Source organism: Paramisgurnus dabryanus, chromosome 9, assembly GCF_030506205.2.
Source record: "Paramisgurnus dabryanus chromosome 9, PD_genome_1.1, whole genome shotgun sequence".
Classification (NCBI taxonomy): Eukaryota; Metazoa; Chordata; class Actinopteri; order Cypriniformes; family Cobitidae; genus Paramisgurnus; species Paramisgurnus dabryanus.
The window spans coordinates 6,916,106-6,940,315 of record NC_133345.1 but is presented as its reverse complement, the minus strand read 5'-3'; the positions used below and the strand labels follow the sequence as shown (position 1 = coordinate 6,940,315).

General features: G+C 35.7%; 6 non-coding genes across 6 annotated transcripts; all 6 read left to right on the top strand.

Annotated features, from left to right (window-relative positions):
* Positions 1-1,059: 1,059 nt before the first annotated feature.
* Positions 1,060-1,250, top strand: LOC141282620 (U2 spliceosomal RNA). The gene has a single exon (XR_012337419.1). It is a non-coding gene; the product is annotated as a U2 spliceosomal RNA (small nuclear RNA).
* A 783-nt stretch (positions 1,251-2,033) lies between these two features.
* On the top strand, positions 2,034-2,198 carry LOC141282577 (U1 spliceosomal RNA). Its single transcript, XR_012337374.1, has one exon. It is a non-coding gene; the product is annotated as a U1 spliceosomal RNA (small nuclear RNA).
* A 7,231-nt stretch (positions 2,199-9,429) lies between these two features.
* LOC141282619 (U2 spliceosomal RNA) lies at positions 9,430-9,620 on the top strand. Its single transcript, XR_012337418.1, has one exon. It is a non-coding gene; the product is annotated as a U2 spliceosomal RNA (small nuclear RNA).
* A 783-nt stretch (positions 9,621-10,403) lies between these two features.
* LOC141282576 (U1 spliceosomal RNA) lies at positions 10,404-10,568 on the top strand. The gene has a single exon (XR_012337373.1). It is a non-coding gene; the product is annotated as a U1 spliceosomal RNA (small nuclear RNA).
* Positions 10,569-17,799: 7,231 nt separating this feature from the next.
* On the top strand, positions 17,800-17,990 carry LOC141282618 (U2 spliceosomal RNA). The gene has a single exon (XR_012337417.1). It is a non-coding gene; the product is annotated as a U2 spliceosomal RNA (small nuclear RNA).
* A 783-nt stretch (positions 17,991-18,773) lies between these two features.
* On the top strand, positions 18,774-18,938 carry LOC141282575 (U1 spliceosomal RNA). Its single transcript, XR_012337372.1, has one exon. It is a non-coding gene; the product is annotated as a U1 spliceosomal RNA (small nuclear RNA).
* The last annotated feature ends 5,272 nt before the right edge of the window (positions 18,939-24,210 follow it).

The window sequence follows — 24,210 nt, the reverse complement described above, 5'->3', positions numbered from 1 at the left end:
GATATTTTTACTTGTTTTAAGCCTTAACCTATTACATTTTAGAATTTATTTCAGTAAACAAGACTTAAATTCTAAGCCACTTTGCTTATTAAGTAAATGTATCTTGATTTAAGAATTATTTTTTAACTCGAAAACATGAATAAAATACTAAGTAAACGAACAGATTGGGATGTTCAAAACACTTAAACATTTTTTTTCACTCTACCCTTCATATTACAGCTGTCGAAAAACCACAGCAACGTTGACAGACCTGGAAGCCATGATATATTAGCAGTTTTTAAAATAAGTTAAATCTAGAATCCTTATTGGTTTTAGATACTTAAAAGCAATGAATGATCTTCTTTCTTTTGAATTGATTTGGTATTATGGAGGAGCTCTGTGTCTGGTTATTGAAGATGATTTCGTCTTTGCTCCTATGTTGGCTTATTTTTTGTTATTTCCGTTACTATATATATATATATATATTTTTTCCCCTTTGTTTTTTCTGATTTGAGGTTATGAAAATGTTTTAATTTGTAATAAAGGTTTTTTGAAAATTCTAAATTCTCTCTCTCTCTCTCATGAGCGTGGATCAGTTCCTGCATCAAGGAAAAAATGCGCATCCTGGTAAATTTCAGAAGTTAGACGACTGAGCTGCAGCGGACAGCGTAAGATTTATGAAAACACATTTGAGAAGAAAGGCAAAGCATGTTTCACAGTTAATCCAAGACCATAATGACAATTTTGCGCTCTGTTTCCCGAAGCTCGTGGAGGCGTGGAGCAGCATACACAGTTAAGGTATGTGCGATCTACCGGCATTACCTTTACGATCGACGTATTGGATCTGCAAGCTGCAAGCAAATTAACTGAAGCTTTACTTCATGTTTCTGTTTGGTTAAGCGATGACTGCTTTTTCCCAACAGTTTGTGTGTGTTTTCTGCATGGGTTTAGAAAACATGAACTTCTGATCTGCTAGCTCAACGTTCTACCTCTGTAACGTATAGAGTTAAATGCCCGCTAGCCTCCACCCCAAAAGCCAGCGCCTTCGCCGGCTCCCCCTTTGGCTGCGTCTATTCCGGTATCGCTTCTCGGCCTTTTGGCTAAGATCAAGTGTAGTATCTGTTCTTATCAGTTTAATGTCTGATACGTCTCCTATCCGGAGACTATATGTTAAATGGATTTTTGACCTTCGGAAATGGAAGCGGAGCTTGCTCCTTCCACTCCATGCATCAACATGGTATTGCAGTGTTTCCATGAATGGTGCGCTCCCCTTCTCGGGGACAAATAAGTCAAATACAAAAAAAGAATTTGCTTCTTTTGTGCGTGAATGACGGTGGTTTTTCTAATACGTGTGTTTCTTTAAATTGCTGTGTTTTCGTTGGCTTTATTGGTTTAACGAAAAGCTTGCGTGGAAATGAACACGCTGATAAAAAAATGTTTTTGTAATGTATTTAATTATTTTCTTTACAAGTTTGTGGTGGTGATCCGAGGACGAATTAAACATCCTCGACACAGCTGAAGGTGCAACAAAAGCGAAAGAGGCCGATTGGAATGTTAAAAACACCTGAAAACTTTTTTCACTACCCTTCATACTACAGCTGTCGAAAATCCACAGCAACGTCGACAGACCTGGAAGCATAGCTGTACTTGTTTAACTCACAACGACAACGGGTAAGTCATTGAGCCCTGTGTTTTTATTTATCCACGTTCTAAAATTGCTATGCTTTCGTTGTTTCTTGATTGCTCTGTACATTTCTTTGTTTCTATTCCACGTAAAGTTACTTTGTAATAACGAAACCATATATTTGAATGCGCAATTTAAATCCATTTGATTTAAATTGTTTCACATATTTCACTCTACACGGTTCAACCGGGCTGGAAACGGAATAAAAATAGGGTAGATCTCGAAGAATGTTTGGTCTCAGACGTGGCTTCGTGCGCTTTCCACCTGGTCACACACAGTAATGAAATGTTAGTCGGACGGCCTTCGGGGGCGCCGTTGATGTGATCGGTCACAGGAAGATGCGGCCGTCTGGCCTCAAAGGGTGTCGCTCATACTTACCTGGCAGGGGAGACACCATGATCATGAAGGTGGTTCACCCAGGGCGAGGCTCAGCCATTGCACTCCGGTTGTGCTGACCCTTTGCGAATTCCCCAAATGTGGGAATCTCGACTGCAAAATTTCTGATAGTGGGGGACTGCGTTCGCGCTCTCCCCTGACCTATGTGTTAAAAATAGATTCTTTTGTCGTTTTACGTAAAATCCAAGAGACGTCTAACCACGGCCCAAGAATACATTAGTCATCAAAAAAGCGGCTATTCAACGACTACATAATTTCTAATAGACAGCGAATATGTGTCTAGGCTAAAACAAGGCTTAATTTGGGCTGTCAGTGAAAATCTAATAGACGTTTGACCATTCCAAAAGAATAGACTAGCCATTAAATAGAACCACAATCAAACGGCTACATGTCTAAGAGACAGTCAACAAAATAATGCTTAGATGATTCTTTTATTTCCAATATAAGAGGTTCTCGGGAATGGCAATCATCCAAACTAATAAATTATAAAGGCTTTTATAAGAAAATGACAACAGTTAAACAACATAGACAGCGTTGGGCAATACAAAATGCTAATAAATACAAGACAAATTGAAATATTGTACATGCATGTACATTAAACAAGCCAACAAATCTGCCAATGGGCTACGACAATTTTTCTTGAATTAAGTGTTTATATCTAGATTTGTTTCTTACCCCTTTGGCAGATTTATTTGCTTGTTTTAAGCCAAAATTCGCTTAAATTTTGAGTTTTTTTCTCCCTAAAGGCTAGGCTTATTTTCTTAGGGCATTTTGCTCATCAAAAAATGCATCTTATTTTAAGACTTTCTAGATATTTGTACAGTGAAAACAGTTCGAAATAACAAGTAAGAAATGATTTTTTGCAATGTATTCATTCATTCGCTACCCTTCATAATACAGCTGTCGAAAAACCACAGCAACGTCGACAGACCTGGAAGCGTAGCTGTATTTGTTTAACTCACAAAGACAACGGGTAAAGTATTTTCTTGATTACCTAAATGACTTGCCGTAAGAAAATAAGTTTAGGTTTAAGGGGGGGGAATACAGTTTAAAGGGATATTTCAATTTATGATGATAATTCTGTCATCATTTACTCATGCATACAGGCTTACAACAACACGAGGATTAGTTTTTTTTCTGAGTAACACAAAAGAAGGTATTTTGAGGAATGATGGTAAACCCACAGCAGATAGTCACCATTGACTTCCATAGTAGGAATAAAAAAAATATGATGGAATTTATTAGGTACCATCAACCGTGTGCTAACCATCACTTTGCAAAATATTTTCTTCATCATTTATCACGATACTTCCAAAATATTTTTTCCTACTAAGTCAATGTTTCATTATTTGCTTTACAAGCTTAAAAATGATGGTGACATGATTCCATGGTAATCACAAACAGTTAAACAAGTAAGATAATCACCATTACTTTTAAAAACATTTTGAAAATTGCTTGCTTATGCTGGGAGTAAAGGTATTTCACGCAGTGCGCATCCTCTTTAAAAGGTAATGTATGCTTCTTTTAAAGCTGACACATTTGCCACATTAAAATAACAGAAATGTGTACTTTTTAAACTTTTTGGAGCCGGTGTGTCTGTGTTCTTGGGGCACACATCTACATGTAAAAGCAGAATTGCTTATTATTCTTCTCTATTTCTTGTATAGGTCAATTATGAGTGAAGAACCGTTCACCAAATGAAGACCGCAGCCAGGTGACGGGATTCTGTGGTAATCGCAAACAGGTAAACCAGTAAAATAATCATCATTTATTGTTAAAATAATTTTGAAAATTGAAGTTCTGTGTGTTCTTATTGTACTTTATTTATTTCTGCAGGTAAGCACCATACCGTAAGCTTCATTCCCTTTATAACAGGTAAGGTTCATACTGTTTTATTCTTTTGTACTGTTTTATTCGTACTGTTTTAAATCATTCAGTAAATGCAAAGTTAAACTGATGTGTTTTTAATCTAGATTTAAAAGTGTCTACTGTTGAAGCACATCTGATCTCTTCTGAAAGCTGATAATAACTAAATGCTGATGCACCTTGTTTTGAGTGAACCCCTGTTTTTTCTAAATGACCTGATCCTATTGCTCCGAGTAATCGGTTTCATATTCGATTAGCATATCTGTCATGTATTTCGGCCTGTAGCCATGAAGTGGTTTTTAAACAAGTAACAGTACTTTTTTAATCCATTGTCCATTGCAATAATCGGCCCTGCTGGTGATGAAAGCATGAACAAGTTTCTCTAAGTCCTGTCTTGAGACAAAACCTCCAATTCTGGCAATATTTCTGAGATGGTAGTAAAAGCAGAATTCCTTATTATTTTTCTCTATCTCAGGCTCTATGGCATATATGTCATGATTTTATTTGTCTATTTATATGTCTATTTACAAGGACTGCCTTGGCCAAACGTTATTGTTAATTAATATTGAAGCAGTTATTTAACATATTTCCTTTGAGTAGTGATTTGTGTAATGATCCATATATCTATTTTTATGTATATTTTTAACTTAGGAATGTGATTTTAAAGCACATATTTGTTATTGTATGACACCTCTCATGTTATGAAAGTAAAAAATAAATGTATTTTCTGATGTCTTGCATTTCTGTTTTTAAACTGTTAATCCTTATCAAGTGCTATACATTAGAAAGTGGATAAATAACAAAAATGTCACTCCTGACAGCTGATAAATTAATCGTTCTTTATAGCACCACTGAGGTGAGCATTTTTCAAGGCAAGATTCTTTATAGAACCGTATAAAAAGGTTCTATATAGTACCAAAAAAACGGGTTCTGCTATGGTTACAAGCTGAAGAACCCTTATTTGGTACTATTTAGGAGCATTTGTCTTTAGAGTGTTGCGTAGGTTCGAAACTTTCAATCTTTAAACCAAAAAAAAGGGTCACACGGTTTTATTTGTGGTGTGGACATGAACACGCTGCAGGCATTGAAATGTAATTTGTAATTTATTGTCTCATTTCATATTTAACAAATAGAAAGCAAAGTGCTATTCAATCAGTTTAACTAAACAACTGGTGTTCCTCAATTTTGGGGCCTATTTTGTTCAGTATATCAGTTTTGTTCAGTTTTGTATGTGCATGCAAAAAGCATTCAGCGAGCAAATTAACTGAAGCTTTACCTTCGTGTTTCTTTTTGTATGAGTGATAACTGTTTCTGTATGTATTTGTATGGTTTTTTTACAAGTATAGAGTGAAATGCACACGGTGAGTAATGAACGCAGACCTTCAGTGCCGGATCTCTGACCCGCTAACCTCCATCCCGACAGCCAGCGCCTTCTCCGGATGCCATTGCGGTATCGCTCCTCGGCTTTTTGGGTAAAATCGAGTGGACACCGGGGACTACACGTTTGAATGGATTTTTGACCTTCGGCTATGGAAGCGAGGCTTGCTCCGTCCACTCCGTGCATCGACTCTGGCGCTTTCCGGGGACAAATAAGGTGAGTTTAAAACCAGAGTTTGCTTCTTTTGTGCGTGGTTGCCAGTTTGTTTGCCAATCCGTGGTCATAATATGTTCCGCTTCGTGGTTTCTCCATCGCTCAGTACTTTTCTGTGTTTCTATTTTACGTAAAGCTAACACCAAAACGATTGTGGAAAGCGCTATATAGATTGTTCTCAAAGAAAAAACGAGAAACAAACCCATGTGAATATGGGTCAAATTATCTAGGCGGAGCACTTCGTTCAAAGAAAAACGCAACAGAATTGTTTGCGTTGAACAAAGACAATGGTGCGTGCAGACATCGAATGTGTATTGTGGATAAAAAATGGCCAGTGGGGTGGGACAATTTTTCTTGAATTAAGTGTTTATGGGAAAAGTTAACGAATTTTTTCTTACCCTGTAGGCAGATTTATTTGCTTGTTTTAAGCATAAAATAACAGGAGAAGAAATTGTGTAGGGGGAGCAGAGGGTTTTTTTTTTCGTTCAAAGAAAAGCAGCGTGGCACGAATGAATGTTTGGCTGAAATGCTATCGTAATTTCCCCCTTAATTTTCCTTACAAACATGAAACCAGAGAGAAGGGCCAGTTGGCATCGAATTGCACCTTGTATTCGGTGATTGATTGAGGAAAAATATGCGTATATATACACTTGTTTTGTTGAACAGAGACAATGGCCGCGTGCTCCAGCGTCACCTATATGCCTATTTCACAAAATGGCGCCTTTGACCGGAAGTAAGGAAAACATCGTTCAGGTTGCACCACTACGATGGCCACTCAATATAGTATGGACTGACAGCTGCTTTGTTTTCTCCTACACATGAATTTACTTGTAAAAATAACAATAACAGATATTGTCGATTGGTGTTATATTATTTTTTTAGCATTTCGTATTATCAAAATATATCATATGTTAGACAGCTGTCAATTTTAAATAAAATAACGAGACATACATAACTATTCGTGTCTGCTCCCGTTTATTGTAATGAGTCTGCACATTTGGAGAAATACTTAGACATTTTACTTCTTATTTCTTTAGACTGAATAATTATTTCTTATTAATTCCAAAGTATGAGACCCGATGATCTAATCGTGGTGTATGTGCTATTCCTCGTTTGTTTGCCTGCATCCATTGCTTTACGGCTTGCTTGTTGCGTTGAAATGCACATTTGATTTCTTTACCAGCATTGGATTTAGACCATTCAATGAGAAGAGTTAACAGCGTTTATTATGATTGATAAGCCCTCAACGGAGAATGAAGTCTGCATACATTAAAAGCCTTATTTTGTTTTTATCGTGTGCCTTCCAAAATGTATGCGACGAAACTTAAATCACGCAAAATATGAATGGTAACTAGACGTGCTTGTTGTGTGCAGGGAGTGCATTTATTTGTAAACTTTTGCTAAATCAAAATGGTTTATTTGTATTTGCTTTTTACCTGGGTTTTATCAGGTTCGCAGTCGGGACATTTTTAATCCATAGTGTATGGAGTTATCTAGTAGAAAATGATCTGCTGTTTTTTGGTAGAATGTTGTGTGAGCTAAAGAAACGAGGAATAAAACACACACCGCGATTAAAAAAATCAGATCTCATACTTTGTAATTGAAAATAAATAATAATTAATTTCAAAGAAATAAGAAGTAAAATGTGTAAGTATTCCTCAAAATGTGCTTTGGACTAAGTCTCCCGTCATCACAGCAAACGGGAGCAGACCCGAATAGGTATGTCTAGTTATTTTATTAAAAATTCCCAGCCGTCTGTAAATTCATGTTTGAAAGAAAAAAGTAAATGAATATCTTACTTACTGTTTTTGTCTTGTTTTCTAGTGAATATCTGACAATTCTTAAATGGAGATACATTTACTTGGTAAGCAAAGTGGCTTAAGATATTATGTATTGTAATAGAAAATTGTTATAAAAACGTTTTGTTTTTGCTGGGAATTCTTGTATATATTTCACAGCTATATAATTAATTATAATAACGCACTTTTTGTTGATAAACATGTTAAAAAATACATTAACACAGAATAATGTGGCAACAAATCAAATGTGCATTTAAATGCAACAAGCAGAAAATAAATAAATAAAGCAAATGCATGGAAAAGAAACGAGGAATAAAACAAACACCGCGATTAAAAAAATCAGATCGCATACTTTGTAATTGAAAATAAATAATAATTAATTCCAAAGAAATAAGAAGTAAAATGTGTAAGTATTCCTCAAAATGTGCTTTGGACTAGGTCCCCGTCATCACAGCAAACGGGAGCAGACCCGAATAGGTATGTCTAGTTATTTTATTTAAAATTTCCAGCCGTCTGTAAATTCATGTTTGAAAGAAAAAAGTAAATGAATATCTTACTTACTGTTTTTGTCTTGTTTTCTTGTGAATATCTGACAATTCTTAAATGGAGATACATTTACTTGGTGAGCAAAGTGGCTTAAGATATTATGTATTGTAATAGAAAATTGTTATAAAAGCGTTTTGTGTTTGCTGGGAATTCACAGCCATATAATTAATTATAATAACGCACTTTTTGTTTATAAACATGTTAAAAAATACATTAACACAGAATAATGTGGCAACAAATCAAACGTGCATTTAAATGCAACAAGCAAAAATAAATAAATAAAGCAAATGCACGGAAAAGAAACGAGGAATAAAACAAACACCGCGATTAAAAAATCAGATCGTATACTTTGTAATAATTGAAATAAATTATAAAAATCAACAGGTTTATATTTAAAACAAGTAAAAAATATCTGCCAGCGGGGTAAGAAAAATAAACGTAATTCTAGTTTCAACTTAATTCAATAATAAACTCAATTTAGGTTTATTTTTCTTACCCCACTGGCAGATATTTTTACTTGTTTTAAGCCTTAACCTATTACATTTTAGAATTTATTTTAGTAAACAAGACTTAAATTCTAAGCCACTTTGCTTATTAAGTAAATGTATCTTGATTTAAGAATTATTTTTTAACTCGAAAACATGAATAAAATACTAAGTAAACGAACAGATTGGGATGTTCAAAACACTTAAACATTTTTTTTCACTCTACCCTTCATATTACAGCTGTCGAAAAACCACAGCAACGTTGACAGACCTGGAAGCCATGATATATTAGCAGTTTTTAAAATAAGTTAAATCTAGAATCCTTATTGGTTTTAGATACTTAAAAGCAATGAATGATCTTCTTTCTTTTGAATTGATTTGGTATTATGGAGGAGCTCTGTGTCTGGTTATTGAAGATGATTTCGTCTTTGCTCCTATGTTGGCTTATTTTTTGTTATTTCCGTTACTATATATATATATATATATATATTTTTCCCCTTTGTTTTTTCTGATTTGAGGTTATGAAAATGTTTTAATTTGTAATAAAGGTTTTTTGAAAATTCTAAATTCTCTCTCTCTCTCTCATGAGCGTGGATCAGTTCCTGCATCAAGGAAAAAATGCGCATCCTGGTAAATTTCAGAAGTTAGACGACTGAGCTGCAGCGGACAGCGTAAGATTTATGAAAACACATTTGAGAAGAAAGGCAAAGCATGTTTCACAGTTAATCCAAGACCATAATGACAATTTTGCGCTCTGTTTCCCGAAGCTCGTGGAGGCGTGGAGCAGCATACACAGTTAAGGTATGTGCGATCTACCGGCATTACCTTTACGATCGACGTATTGGATCTGCAAGCTGCAAGCAAATTAACTGAAGCTTTACTTCATGTTTCTGTTTGGTTAAGCGATGACTGCTTTTTCCCAACAGTTTGTGTGTGTTTTCTGCATGGGTTTAGAAAACATGAACTTCTGATCTGCTAGCTCAACGTTCTACCTCTGTAACGTATAGAGTTAAATGCCCGCTAGCCTCCACCCCAAAAGCCAGCGCCTTCGCCGGCTCCCCCTTTGGCTGCGTCTATTCCGGTATCGCTTCTCGGCCTTTTGGCTAAGATCAAGTGTAGTATCTGTTCTTATCAGTTTAATGTCTGATACGTCTCCTATCCGGAGACTATATGTTAAATGGATTTTTGACCTTCGGAAATGGAAGCGGAGCTTGCTCCTTCCACTCCATGCATCAACATGGTATTGCAGTGTTTCCATGAATGGTGCGCTCCCCTTCTCGGGGACAAATAAGTCAAATACAAAAAAAGAATTTGCTTCTTTTGTGCGTGAATGACGGTGTTTTTTCTAATACGTGTGTTTCTTTAAATTGCTGTGTTTTCGTTGGCTTTATTGGTTTAACGAAAAGCTTGCGTGGAAATGAACACGCTGATAAAGAAATGTTTTTGTAATGTATTTAATTATTTTCTTTACAAGTTTGTGGTGGTGATCCGAGGACGAATTAAACATCCTCGACACAGCTGAAGGTGCAACAAAAGCGAAAGAGGCCGATTGGAATGTTAAAAACACCTGAAAACTTTTTTCACTACCCTTCATACTACAGCTGTCGAAAATCCACAGCAACGTCGACAGACCTGGAAGCATAGCTGTACTTGTTTAACTCACAACGACAACGGGTAAGTCATTGAGCCCTGTGTTTTTATTTATCCACGTTCTAAAATTGCTATGCTTTCGTTGTTTCTTGATTGCTCTGTACATTTCTTTGTTTCTATTCCACGTAAAGTTACTTTGTAATAACGAAACCATATATTTGAATGCGCAATTTAAATCCATTTGATTTAAATTGTTTCACATATTTCACTCTACACGGTTCAACCGGGCTGGAAACGGAATAAAAATAGGGTAGATCTCGAAGAATGTTTGGTCTCAGACGTGGCTTCGTGCGCTTTCCACCTGGTCACACACAGTAATGAAATGTTAGTCGGACGCCCTTCGGGGGCGCCGTTGATGTGATCGGTCACAGGAAGATGCGGCCGTCTGGCCTCAAAGGGTGTCGCTCATACTTACCTGGCAGGGGAGACACCATGATCATGAAGGTGGTTCACCCAGGGCGAGGCTCAGCCATTGCACTCCGGTTGTGCTGACCCTTTGCGAATTCCCCAAATGTGGGAATCTCGACTGCAAAATTTCTGATAGTGGGGGACTGCGTTCGCGCTCTCCCCTGACCTATGTGTTAAAAATAGATTCTTTTGTCGTTTTACGTAAAATCCAAGAGACGTCTAACCACGGCCCAAGAATACATTAGTCATCAAAAAAGCGGCTATTCAACGACTACATAATTTCTAATAGACAGCGAATATGTGTCTAGGCTAAAACAAGGCTTAATTTGGGCTGTCAGTGAAAATCTAATAGACGTTTGACCATTCCAAAAGAATAGACTAGCCATTAAATAGAACCACAATCAAACGGCTACATGTCTAAGAGACAGTCAACAAAATAATGCTTAGATGATTCTTTTATTTCCAATATAAGAGGTTCTCGGGAATGGCAATCATCCAAACTAATAAATTATAAAGGCTTTTATAAGAAAATGACAACAGTTAAACAACATAGACAGCGTTGGGCAATACAAAATGCTAATAAATACAAGACAAATTGAAATATTGTACATGCATGTACATTAAACAAGCCAACAAATCTGCCAATGGGCTACGACAATTTTTCTTGAATTAAGTGTTTATATCTAGATTTGTTTCTTACCCCTTTGGCAGATTTATTTGCTTGTTTTAAGCCCAAATTCGCTTAAATTTTGAGTTTTTTTCTCCCTAAAGGCTAGGCTTATTTTCTTAGGGCATTTTGCTCATCAAAAAATGCATCTTATTTTAAGACTTTCTAGATATTTGTACAGTGAAAACAGTTCGAAATAACAAGTAAGAAATGATTTTTTGCAATGTATTCATTCATTCGCTACCCTTCATAATACAGCTGTCGAAAAACCACAGCAACGTCGACAGACCTGGAAGCGTAGCTGTATTTGTTTAACTCACAAAGACAACGGGTAAAGTATTTTCTTGATTACCTAAATGACTTGCCGTAAGAAAATAAGTTTAGGTTTAAGGGGGGGGAATACAGTTTAAAGGGATATTTCAATTTATGATGATAATTCTGTCATCATTTACTCATGCATACAGGCTTACAACAACACGAGGATTAGTTTTTTTTCTGAGTAACACAAAAGAAGGTATTTTGAGGAATGATGGTAAACCCACAGCAGATAGTCACCATTGACTTCCATAGTAGGAATAAAAAAAATATGATGGAATTTATTAGGTACCATCAACCGTGTGCTAACCATCACTTTGCAAAATATTTTCTTCATCATTTATCACGATACTTCCAAAATATTTTTTCCTACTAAGTCAATGTTTCATTATTTGCTTTACAAGCTTAAAAATGATGGTGACATGATTCCATGGTAATCACAAACAGTTAAACAAGTAAGATAATCACCATTACTTTTAAAAACATTTTGAAAATTGCTTGCTTATGCTGGGAGTAAAGGTATTTCACGCAGTGCGCATCCTCTTTAAAAGGTAATGTATGCTTCTTTTAAAGCTGACACATTTGCCACATTAAAATAACAGAAATGTGTACTTTTTAAACTTTTTGGAGCCGGTGTGTCTGTGTTCTTGGGGCACACATCTACATGTAAAAGCAGAATTGCTTATTATTCTTCTCTATTTCTTGTATAGGTCAATTATGAGTGAAGAACCGTTCACCAAATGAAGACCGCAGCCAGGTGACGGGATTCTGTGGTAATCGCAAACAGGTAAACCAGTAAAATAATCATCATTTATTGTTAAAATAATTTTGAAAATTGAAGTTCTGTGTGTTCTTATTGTACTTTATTTATTTCTGCAGGTAAGCACCATACCGTAAGCTTCATTCCCTTTATAACAGGTAAGGTTCATACTGTTTTATTCTTTTGTACTGTTTTATTCGTACTGTTTTAAATCATTCAGTAAATGCAAAGTTAAACTGATGTGTTTTTAATCTAGATTTAAAAGTGTCTACTGTTGAAGCACATCTGATCTCTTCTGAAAGCTGATAATAACTAAATGCTGATGCACCTTGTTTTGAGTGAACCCCTGTTTTTTCTAAATGACCTGATCCTATTGCTCCGAGTAATCGGTTTCATATTCGATTAGCATATCTGTCATGTATTTCGGCCTGTAGCCATGAAGTGGTTTTTAAACAAGTAACAGTACTTTTTTAATCCATTGTCCATTGCAATAATCGGCCCTGCTGGTGATGAAAGCATGAACAAGTTTCTCTAAGTCCTGTCTTGAGACAAAACCTCCAATTCTGGCAATATTTCTGAGATGGTAGTAAAAGCAGAATTCCTTATTATTTTTCTCTATCTCAGGCTCTATGGCATATATGTCATGATTTTATTTGTCTATTTATATGTCTATTTACAAGGACTGCCTTGGCCAAACGTTATTGTTAATTAATATTGAAGCAGTTATTTAACATATTTCCTTTGAGTAGTGATTTGTGTAATGATCCATATATCTATTTTTATGTATATTTTTAACTTAGGAATGTGATTTTAAAGCACATATTTGTTATTGTATGACACCTCTCATGTTATGAAAGTAAAAAATAAATGTATTTTCTGATGTCTTGCATTTCTGTTTTTAAACTGTTAATCCTTATCAAGTGCTATACATTAGAAAGTGGATAAATAACAAAAATGTCACTCCTGACAGCTGATAAATTAATCGTTCTTTATAGCACCACTGAGGTGAGCATTTTTCAAGGCAAGATTCTTTATAGAACCGTATAAAAAGGTTCTATATAGTACCAAAAAAACGGGTTCTGCTATGGTTACAAGCTGAAGAACCCTTATTTGGTACTATTTAGGAGCATTTGTCTTTAGAGTGTTGCGTAGGTTCGAAACTTTCAATCTTTAAACCAAAAAAAAGGGTCACACGGTTTTATTTGTGGTGTGGACATGAACACGCTGCAGGCATTGAAATGTAATTTGTAATTTATTGTCTCATTTCATATTTAACAAATAGAAAGCAAAGTGCTATTCAATCAGTTTAACTAAACAACTGGTGTTCCTCAATTTTGGGGCCTATTTTGTTCAGTATATCAGTTTTGTTCAGTTTTGTATGTGCATGCAAAAAGCATTCAGCGAGCAAATTAACTGAAGCTTTACCTTCGTGTTTCTTTTTGTATGAGTGATAACTGTTTCTGTATGTATTTGTATGGTTTTTTTACAAGTATAGAGTGAAATGCACACGGTGAGTAATGAACGCAGACCTTCAGTGCCGGATCTCTGACCCGCTAACCTCCATCCCGACAGCCAGCGCCTTCTCCGGATGCCATTGCGGTATCGCTCCTCGGCTTTTTGGGTAAAATCGAGTGGACACCGGGGACTACACGTTTGAATGGATTTTTGACCTTCGGCTATGGAAGCGAGGCTTGCTCCGTCCACTCCGTGCATCGACTCTGGCGCTTTCCGGGGACAAATAAGGTGAGTTTAAAACCAGAGTTTGCTTCTTTTGTGCGTGGTTGCCAGTTTGTTTGCCAATCCGTGGTCATAATATGTTCCGCTTCGTGGTTTCTCCATCGCTCAGTACTTTTCTGTGTTTCTATTTTACGTAAAGCTAACACCAAAACGATTGTGGAAAGCGCTATATAGATTGTTCTCAAAGAAAAAACGAGAAACAAACCCATGTGAATATGGGTCAAATTATCTAGGCGGAGCACTTCGTTCAAAGAAAAACGCAACAGAATTGTTTGCGTTGAACAAAGACAATGGTGCGTGCAGACATCGAATGTGTATTGTGGATAAAAAATGGCCAGTGGGGTGGGACAATTTTTCTTGAATTAAGTGTTTATGGGAAAAGTTAACGAATTTTTTCTTACCCTGTAGGCAGATTTATTTGCTTGTTTTAAGCATAAAATAACAGGAGAAGAAATTGTGTAGGGGGAGCAGAGGGTTTTTTTTTTCGTTCAAAGAAAAGCAGCGTGGCACGAATGAATGTTTGGCTGAAATGCTATCGTAATTTCCCCCTTAATTTTCCTTACAAACATGAAACCAGAGAGAAGGGCCAGTTGGCATCGAATTGCACCTTGTATTCGGTGATTGATTGAGGAAAAATATGCGTATATATACACTTGTTTTGTTGAACAGAGACAATGGCCGCGTGCTCCAGCGTCACCTATATGCCTATTTCACAAAATGGCGCCTTTGACCGGAAGTAAGGAAAACATCGTTCAGGTTGCACCACTACGATGGCCACTCAATATAGTATGGACTGACAGCTGCTTTGTTTTCTCCTACACATGAATTTACTTGTAAAAATAACAATAACAGATATTGTCGATTGGTGTTATATTATTTTTTTAGCATTTCGTATTATCAAAATATATCATATGTTAGACAGCTGTCAATTTTAAATAAAATAACGAGACATACATAACTATTCGTGTCTGCTCCCGTTTATTGTAATGAGTCTGCACATTTGGAGAAATACTTAGACATTTTACTTCTTATTTCTTTAGACTGAATAATTATTTCTTATTAATTCCAAAGTATGAGACCCGATGATCTAATCGTGGTGTATGTGCTATTCCTCGTTTGTTTGCCTGCATCCATTGCTTTACGGCTTGCTTGTTGCGTTGAAATGCACATTTGATTTCTTTACCAGCATTGGATTTAGACCATTCAATGAGAAGAGTTAACAGCGTTTATTATGATTGATAAGCCCTCAACGGAGAATGAAGTCTGCATACATTAAAAGCCTTATTTTGTTTTTATCGTGTGCCTTCCAAAATGTATGCGACGAAACTTAAATCACGCAAAATATGAATGGTAACTAGACGTGCTTGTTGTGTGCAGGGAGTGCATTTATTTGTAAACTTTTGCTAAATCAAAATGGTTTATTTGTATTTGCTTTTTACCTGGGTTTTATCAGGTTCGCAGTCGGGACATTTTTAATCCATAGTGTATGGAGTTATCTAGTAGAAAATGATCTGCTGTTTTTTGGTAGAATGTTGTGTGAGCTAAAGAAACGAGGAATAAAACACACACCGCGATTAAAAAAATCAGATCTCATACTTTGTAATTGAAAATAAATAATAATTAATTTCAAAGAAATAAGAAGTAAAATGTGTAAGTATTCCTCAAAATGTGCTTTGGACTAAGTCTCCCGTCATCACAGCAAACGGGAGCAGACCCGAATAGGTATGTCTAGTTATTTTATTAAAAATTCCCAGCCGTCTGTAAATTCATGTTTGAAAGAAAAAAGTAAATGAATATCTTACTTACTGTTTTTGTCTTGTTTTCTAGTGAATATCTGACAATTCTTAAATGGAGATACATTTACTTGGTAAGCAAAGTGGCTTAAGATATTATGTATTGTAATAGAAAATTGTTATAAAAACGTTTTGTTTTTGCTGGGAATTCTTGTATATATTTCACAGCTATATAATTAATTATAATAACGCACTTTTTGTTGATAAACATGTTAAAAAATACATTAACACAGAATAATGTGGCAACAAATCAAATGTGCATTTAAATGCAACAAGCAGAAAATAAATAAATAAAGCAAATGCATGGAAAAGAAACGAGGAATAAAACAAACACCGCGATTAAAAAAATCAGATCGCATACTTTGTAATTGAAAATAAATAATAATTAATTCCAAAGAAATAAGAAGTAAAATGTGTAAGTATTCCTCAAAATGTGCTTTGGACTAGGTCCCCGTCATCACAGCAAACGGGAGCAGACCCGAATAGGTATGTCTAGTTATTTTATTTAAAATTTCCAGCCGTCTGTAAATTCATGTTTGAAAGAAAAAAGTAAATGAATATCTTACTTACTGTTTTTGTCTTGTTTTCTTGTGAATATCTGACAATTCTTAAATGGAGATACATTTACTTGGTGAGCAAAGTGGCTTAAGATATTATGTATTGTAATAGAAAATTGTTATAAAAGCGTTTTGTGTTTGCTGGGAATTCACAGCCATATAATTAATTATAATAACGCACTTTTTGTTTATAAACATGTTAAAAAATACATTAACACAGAATAATGTGGCAACAAATCAAACGTGCATTTAAATGCAACAAGCAAAAATAAATAAATAAAGCAAATGCACGGAAAAGAAACGAGGAATAAAACAAACACCGCGATTAAAAAATCAGATCGTATACTTTGTAATAATTGAAATAAATTATAAAAATCAACAGGTTTATATTTAAAACAAGTAAAAAATATCTGCCAGCGGGGTAAGAAAAATAAACGTAATTCTAGTTTCAACTTAATTCAATAATAAACTCAATTTAGGTTTATTTTTCTTACCCCACTGGCAGATATTTTTACTTGTTTTAAGCCTTAACCTATTACATTTTAGAATTTATTTTAGTAAACAAGACTTAAATTCTAAGCCACTTTGCTTATTAAGTAAATGTATCTTGATTTAAGAATTATTTTTTAACTCGAAAACATGAATAAAATACTAAGTAAACGAACAGATTGGGATGTTCAAAACACTTAAACATTTTTTTTCACTCTACCCTTCATATTACAGCTGTCGAAAAACCACAGCAACGTTGACAGACCTGGAAGCCATGATATATTAGCAGTTTTTAAAATAAGTTAAATCTAGAATCCTTATTGGTTTTAGATACTTAAAAGCAATGAATGATCTTCTTTCTTTTGAATTGATTTGGTATTATGGAGGAGCTCTGTGTCTGGTTATTGAAGATGATTTCGTCTTTGCTCCTATGTTGGCTTATTTTTTGTTATTTCCGTTACTATATATATATATATATATATATTTTTCCCCTTTGTTTTTTCTGATTTGAGGTTATGAAAATGTTTTAATTTGTAATAAAGGTTTTTTGAAAATTCTAAATTCTCTCTCTCTCTCTCATGAGCGTGGATCAGTTCCTGCATCAAGGAAAAAATGCGCATCCTGGTAAATTTCAGAAGTTAGACGACTGAGCTGCAGCGGACAGCGTAAGATTTATGAAAACACATTTGAGAAGAAAGGCAAAGCATGTTTCACAGTTAATCCAAGACCATAATGACAATTTTGCGCTCTGTTTCCCGAAGCTCGTGGAGGCGTGGAGCAGCATACACAGTTAAGGTATGTGCGATCTACCGGCATTACCTTTACGATCGACGTATTGGATCTGCAAGCTGCAAGCAAATTAACTGAAGCTTTACTTCATGTTTCTGTTTGGTTAAGCGATGACTGCTTTTTCCCAACAGTTTGTGTGTGTTTTCTGCATGGGTTTAGAAAACATGAACTTCTGATCTGCTAGCTCAACGTTCTACCTCTGTAACGTATAGAGTTAAATGCCCGCTAGCCTCCACCCCAAAAGCCAGCGCCTTCGCCGGCTCCCCCTTTGGCTGCGTCTATTCCGGTATCGCTTCTCGGCCTTTTGGCTAAGATCAAGTGTAGTATCTGTTCTTATCAGTTTAATGTCTGATACGTCTCCTATCCGGAGACTATATGTTAAATGGATTTTTGACCTTCGGAAATGGAAGCGGAGCTTGCTCCTTCCACTCCATGCATCAACATGGTATTGCAGTGTTTCCATGAATGGTGCGCTCCCCTTCTCGGGGACAAATAAGTCAAATACAAAAAAAGAATTTGCTTCTTTTGTGCGTGAATGACGGTGTTTTTTCTAATACGTGTGTTTCTTTAAATTGCTGTGTTTTCGTTGGCTTTATTGGTTTAACGAAAAGCTTGCGTGGAAATGAACACGCTGATAAAGAAATGTTTTTGTAATGTATTTAATTATTTTCTTTACAAGTTTGTGGTGGTGATCCGAGGACGAATTAAACATCCTCGACACAGCTGAAGGTGCAACAAAAGCGAAAGAGGCCGATTGGAATGTTAAAAACACCTGAAAACTTTTTTCACTACCCTTCATACTACAGCTGTCGAAAATCCACAGCAACGTCGACAGACCTGGAAGCATAGCTGTACTTGTTTAACTCACAACGACAACGGGTAAGTCATTGAGCCCTGTGTTTTTATTTATCCACGTTCTAAAATTGCTATGCTTTCGTTGTTTCTTGATTGCTCTGTACATTTCTTTGTTTCTATTCCACGTAAAGTTACTTTGTAATAACGAAACCATATATTTGAATGCGCAATTTAAATCCATTTGATTTAAATTGTTTCACATATTTCACTCTACACGGTTCAACCGGGCTGGAAACGGAATAAAAATAGGGTAGATCTCGAAGAATGTTTGGTCTCAGACGTGGCTTCGTGCGCTTTCCACCTGGTCACACACAGTAATGAAATGTTAGTCGGACGCCCTTCGGGGGCGCCGTTGATGTGATCGGTCACAGGAAGATGCGGCCGTCTGGCCTCAAAGGGTGTCGCTCATACTTACCTGGCAGGGGAGACACCATGATCATGAAGGTGGTTCACCCAGGGCGAGGCTCAGCCATTGCACTCCGGTTGTGCTGACCCTTTGCGAATTCCCCAAATGTGGGAATCTCGACTGCAAAATTTCTGATAGTGGGGGACTGCGTTCGCGCTCTCCCCTGACCTATGTGTTAAAAATAGATTCTTTTGTCGTTTTACGTAAAATCCAAGAGACGTCTAACCACGGCCCAAGAATACATTAGTCATCAAAAAAGCGGCTATTCAACGACTACATAATTTCTAATAGACAGCGAATATGTGTCTAGGCTAAAACAAGGCTTAATTTGGGCTGTCAGTGAAAATCTAATAGACGTTTGACCATTCCAAAAGAATAGACTAGCCATTAAATAGAACCACAATCAAACGGCTACATGTCTAAGAGACAGTCAACAAAATAATGCTTAGATGATTCTTTTATTTCCAATATAAGAGGTTCTCGGGAATGGCAATCATCCAAACTAATAAATTATAAAGGCTTTTATAAGAAAATGACAACAGTTAAACAACATAGACAGCGTTGGGCAATACAAAATGCTAATAAATACAAGACAAATTGAAATATTGTACATGCATGTACATTAAACAAGCCAACAAATCTGCCAATGGGCTACGACAATTTTTCTTGAATTAAGTGTTTATATCTAGATTTGTTTCTTACCCCTTTGGCAGATTTATTTGCTTGTTTTAAGCCCAAATTCGCTTAAATTTTGAGTTTTTTTCTCCCTAAAGGCTAGGCTTATTTTCTTAGGGCATTTTGCTCATCAAAAAATGCATCTTATTTTAAGACTTTCTAGATATTTGTACAGTGAAAACAGTTCGAAATAACAAGTAAGAAATGATTTTTTGCAATGTATTCATTCATTCGCTACCCTTCATAATACAGCTGTCGAAAAACCACAGCAACGTCGACAGACCTGGAAGCGTAGCTGTATTTGTTTAACTCACAAAGACAACGGGTAAAGTATTTTCTTGATTACCTAAATGACTTGCCGTAAGAAAATAAGTTTAGGTTTAAGGGGGGGAAATACAGTTTAAAGGGATATTTCAATTTATGATGATAATTCTGTCATCATTTACTCATGCATACAGGCTTACAACAACACGAGGATTAGTTTTTTTTCTGAGTAACACAAAAGAAGGTATTTTGAGGAATGATGGTAAACCCACAGCAGATAGTCACCATTGACTTCCATAGTAGGAATAAAAAAAATATGATGGAATTTATTAGGTACCATCAACCGTGTGCTAACCATCACTTTGCAAAATATTTTCTTCATCATTTATCACGCTACTTCCAAAATATTTTTTCCTACTAAGTCAATGTTTCATTATTTGCTTTACAAGCTTAAAAATGATGGTGACATGATTCCATGGTAATCACAAACAGTTAAACAAGTAAGATAATCACCATTACTTTTAAAAGCATTTTGAAAATTGCTTGCTTATGCTGGGAGTAAAGGTATTTCACGCAGTGCGCATCCTCTTTAAAAGGTAATGTATGCTTCTTTTAAAGCTGACACATTTGCCACATTAAAATAACAGAAATGTGTACTTTTTAAACTTTTTGGAGCCGGTGTGTCTGTGTTCTTGGGGCACACATCTACATGTAAAAGCAGAATTGCTTATTATTCTTCTCTATTTCTTGTATAGGTCAATTATGAGTGAAGAACCGTTCACCAAATGAAGACCGCAGCCAGGTGACGGGATTCTGTGGTAATCGCAAACAGGTAAACCAGTAAAATAATCATAATTTATTGTTAAAATAATTTTGAAAATTGAAGTTCTGTGTGTTCTTATTGTACTTTATTTATTTCTGCAGGTAAGCACCATACCGTAAGCTTCATTCCCTTTATAACAGGTAAGGTTCATACTGTTTTATTCTTTTGTACTGTTTTATTCGTACTGTTTTAAATCATTCAGTAAATGCAAAGTTAAACTGATGTGTTTTTAATCTAGATTTAAAAGTGTCTACTGTTGAAGCACATCTGATCTCTTCTGAAAGCTGATAATAACTAAATGCTGATGCACCTTGTTTTGAGTGAACCCCTGTTTTTTCTAAATGACCTGATCCTATTGCTCCGAGTAATCGGTTTCATATTCGATTAGCATATCTGTCATGTATTTCGGCCTGTAGCCATGAAGTGATTTTTAAACAAGTAACAGTACTTTTTTAATCCATTGTCCATTGCAATAATCGGCCCTGCTGGTGATGAAAGCATGAACAAGTTTCTCTAAGTCCTGTCTTGAGACAAAACCTCCAATTCTGGCAATATTTCTGAGATGGTAGTAAAAGCAGAATTCCTTATTATTTTTCTCTATCTCAGGCTCTATGGCATATATGTCATGATTTTATTTGTCTATTTATATGTCTATTTACAAGGACTGCCTTGGCCAAACGTTATTGTTAATTAATATTGAAGCAGTTATTTAACATATTTCCTTTGAGTAGTGATTTGTGTAATGATCCATATATCTATTTTTATGTATATTTTTAACTTAGGAATGTGATTTTAAAGCACATATTTGTTATTGTATGACACCTCTCATGTTATGAAAGTAAAAAATAAATGTATTTTCTGATGTCTTGCATTTCTGTTTTTAAACTGTTAATCCTTATCAAGTGCTATACATTAGAAAGTGGATAAATAACAAAAATGTCACTCCTGACAGCTGATAAATTAATCGTTCTTTATAGCACCACTGAGGTGAGCATTTTTCAAGGCAAGATTCTTTATAGAACCGTATAAAAAGGTTCTATATAGTACCAAAAAAACGGGTTCTGCTATGGTTACAAGCTGAAGAACCCTTATTTGGTACTATTTAGGAGCATTTGTCTTTAGAGTGTTGCGTAGGTTCGAAACTTTCAATCTTTAAACCAAAAAAAAGGGTCACACGGTTTTATTTGTGGTGTGGACATGAACACGCTGCAGGCATTGAAATGTAATTTGTAATTTATTGTCTCATTTCATATTTAACAAATAGAAAGCAAAGTGCTATTCAATCAGTTTAACTAAACAACTGGTGTTCCTCAATTTTGGGGCCTATTTTGTTCAGTATATCAGTTTTGTTCAGTTTTGTATGTGCATGCAAAAAGCATTCAGCGAGCAAATTAACTGAAGCTTTACCTTCGTGTTTCTTTTTGTATGAGTGATAACTGTTTCTGTATGTATTTGTATGGTTTTTTTACAAGTATAGAGTGAAATGCACACGGTGAGTAATGAACGCAGACCTTCAGTGCCGGATCTCTGACCCGCTAACCTCCATCCCGACAGCCAGCGCCTTCTCCGGATGCCATTGCGGTATCGCTCCTCGGCTTTTTGGGTAAAATCGAGTGGACACCGGGGACTACACGTTTGAATGGATTTTTGACCTTCGGCTATGGAAGCGAGGCTTGCTCCGTCCACTCCGTGCATCGACTCTGGCGCTTTCCGGGGACAAATAAGGTGAGTTTAAAACCAGAGTTTGCTTCTTTTGTGCGTGGTTGCCAGTTTGTTTGCCAATCCGTGGTCATAATATGTTCCGCTTCGTGGTTTCTCCATCGCTCAGTACTTTTCTGTGTTTCTATTTTACGTAAAGCTAACACCAAAACGATTGTGGAAAGCGCTATATAGATTGTTCTCAAAGAAAAAACGAGAAACAAACCCATGTGAATATGGGTCAAATTATCTAGGCGGAGCACTTCGTTCAAAGAAAAACGCAACAGAATTGTTTGCGTTGAACAAAGACAATGGTGCGTGCAGACATCGAATGTGTATTGTGGATAAAAAATGGCCAGTGGGGTGGGACAATTTTTCTTGAATTAAGTGTTTATGGGAAAAGTTAACGAATTTTTTCTTACCCTGTAGGCAGATTTATTTGCTTGTTTTAAGCATAAAATAACAGGAGAAGAAATTGTGTAGGGGGAGCAGAGGGTTTTTTTTTTCGTTCAAAGAAAAGCAGCGTGGCACGAATGAATGTTTGGCTGAAATGCTATCGTAATTTCCCCCTTAATTTTCCTTACAAACATGAAACCAGAGAGAAGGGCCAGTTGGCATCGAATTGCACCTTGTATTCGGTGATTGATTGAGGAAAAATATGCGTATATATACACTTGTTTTGTTGAACAGAGACAATGGCCGCGTGCTCCAGCGTCACCTATATGCCTATTTCACAAAATGGCGCCTTTGACCGGAAGTAAGGAAAACATCGTTCAGGTTGCACCACTACGATGGCCACTCAATATAGTATGGACTGACAGCTGCTTTGTTTTCTCCTACACATGAATTTACTTGTAAAAATAACAATAACAGATATTGTCGATTGGTGTTATATTATTTTTTTAGCATTTCGTATTATCAAAATATATCATATGTTAGACAGCTGTCAATTTTAAATAAAATAACGAGACATACATAACTATTCGTGTCTGCTCCCGTTTATTGTAATGAGTCTGCACATTTGGAGAAATACTTAGACATTTTACTTCTTATTTCTTTAGACTGAATAATTATTTCTTATTAATTCCAAAGTATGAGACCCGATGATCTAATCGTGGTGTATGTGCTATTCCTCGTTTGTTTGCCTGCATCCATTGCTTTACGGCTTGCTTGTTGCGTTGAAATGCACATTTGATTTCTTTACCAGCATTGGATTTAGACCATTCAATGAGAAGAGTTAACAGCGTTTATTATGATTGATAAGCCCTCAACGGAGAATGAAGTCTGCATACATTAAAAGCCTTATTTTGTTTTTATCGTGTGCCTTCCAAAATGTATGCGACGAAACTTAAATCACGCAAAATATGAATGGTAACTAGACGTGCTTGTTGTGTGCAGGGAGTGCATTTATTTGTAAACTTTTGCTAAATCAAAATGGTTTATTTGTATTTGCTTTTTACCTGGGTTTTATCAGGTTCGCAGTCGGGACATTTTTAATCCATAGTGTATGGAGTTATCTAGTAGAAAATGATCTGCTGTTTTTTGGTAGAATGTTGTGTGAGCTAAAGAAACGAGGAATAAAACACACACCGCGATTAAAAAAATCAGATCTCATACTTTGTAATTGAAAATAAATAATAATTAATTTCAAAGAAATAAGAAGTAAAATGTGTAAGTATTCCTCAAAATGTGCTTTGGACTAAGTCTCCCGTCATCACAGCAAACGGGAGCAGACCCGAATAGGTATGTCTAGTTATTTTATTAAAAATTCCCAGCCGTCTGTAAATTCATGTTTGAAAGAAAAAAGTAAATGAATATCTTACTTACTGTTTTTGTCTTGTTTTCTAGTGAATATCTGACAATTCTTAAATGGAGATACATTTACTTGGTAAGCAAAGTGGCTTAAGATATTATGTATTGTAATAGAAAATTGTTATAAAAACGTTTTGTTTTTGCTGGGAATTCTTGTATATATTTC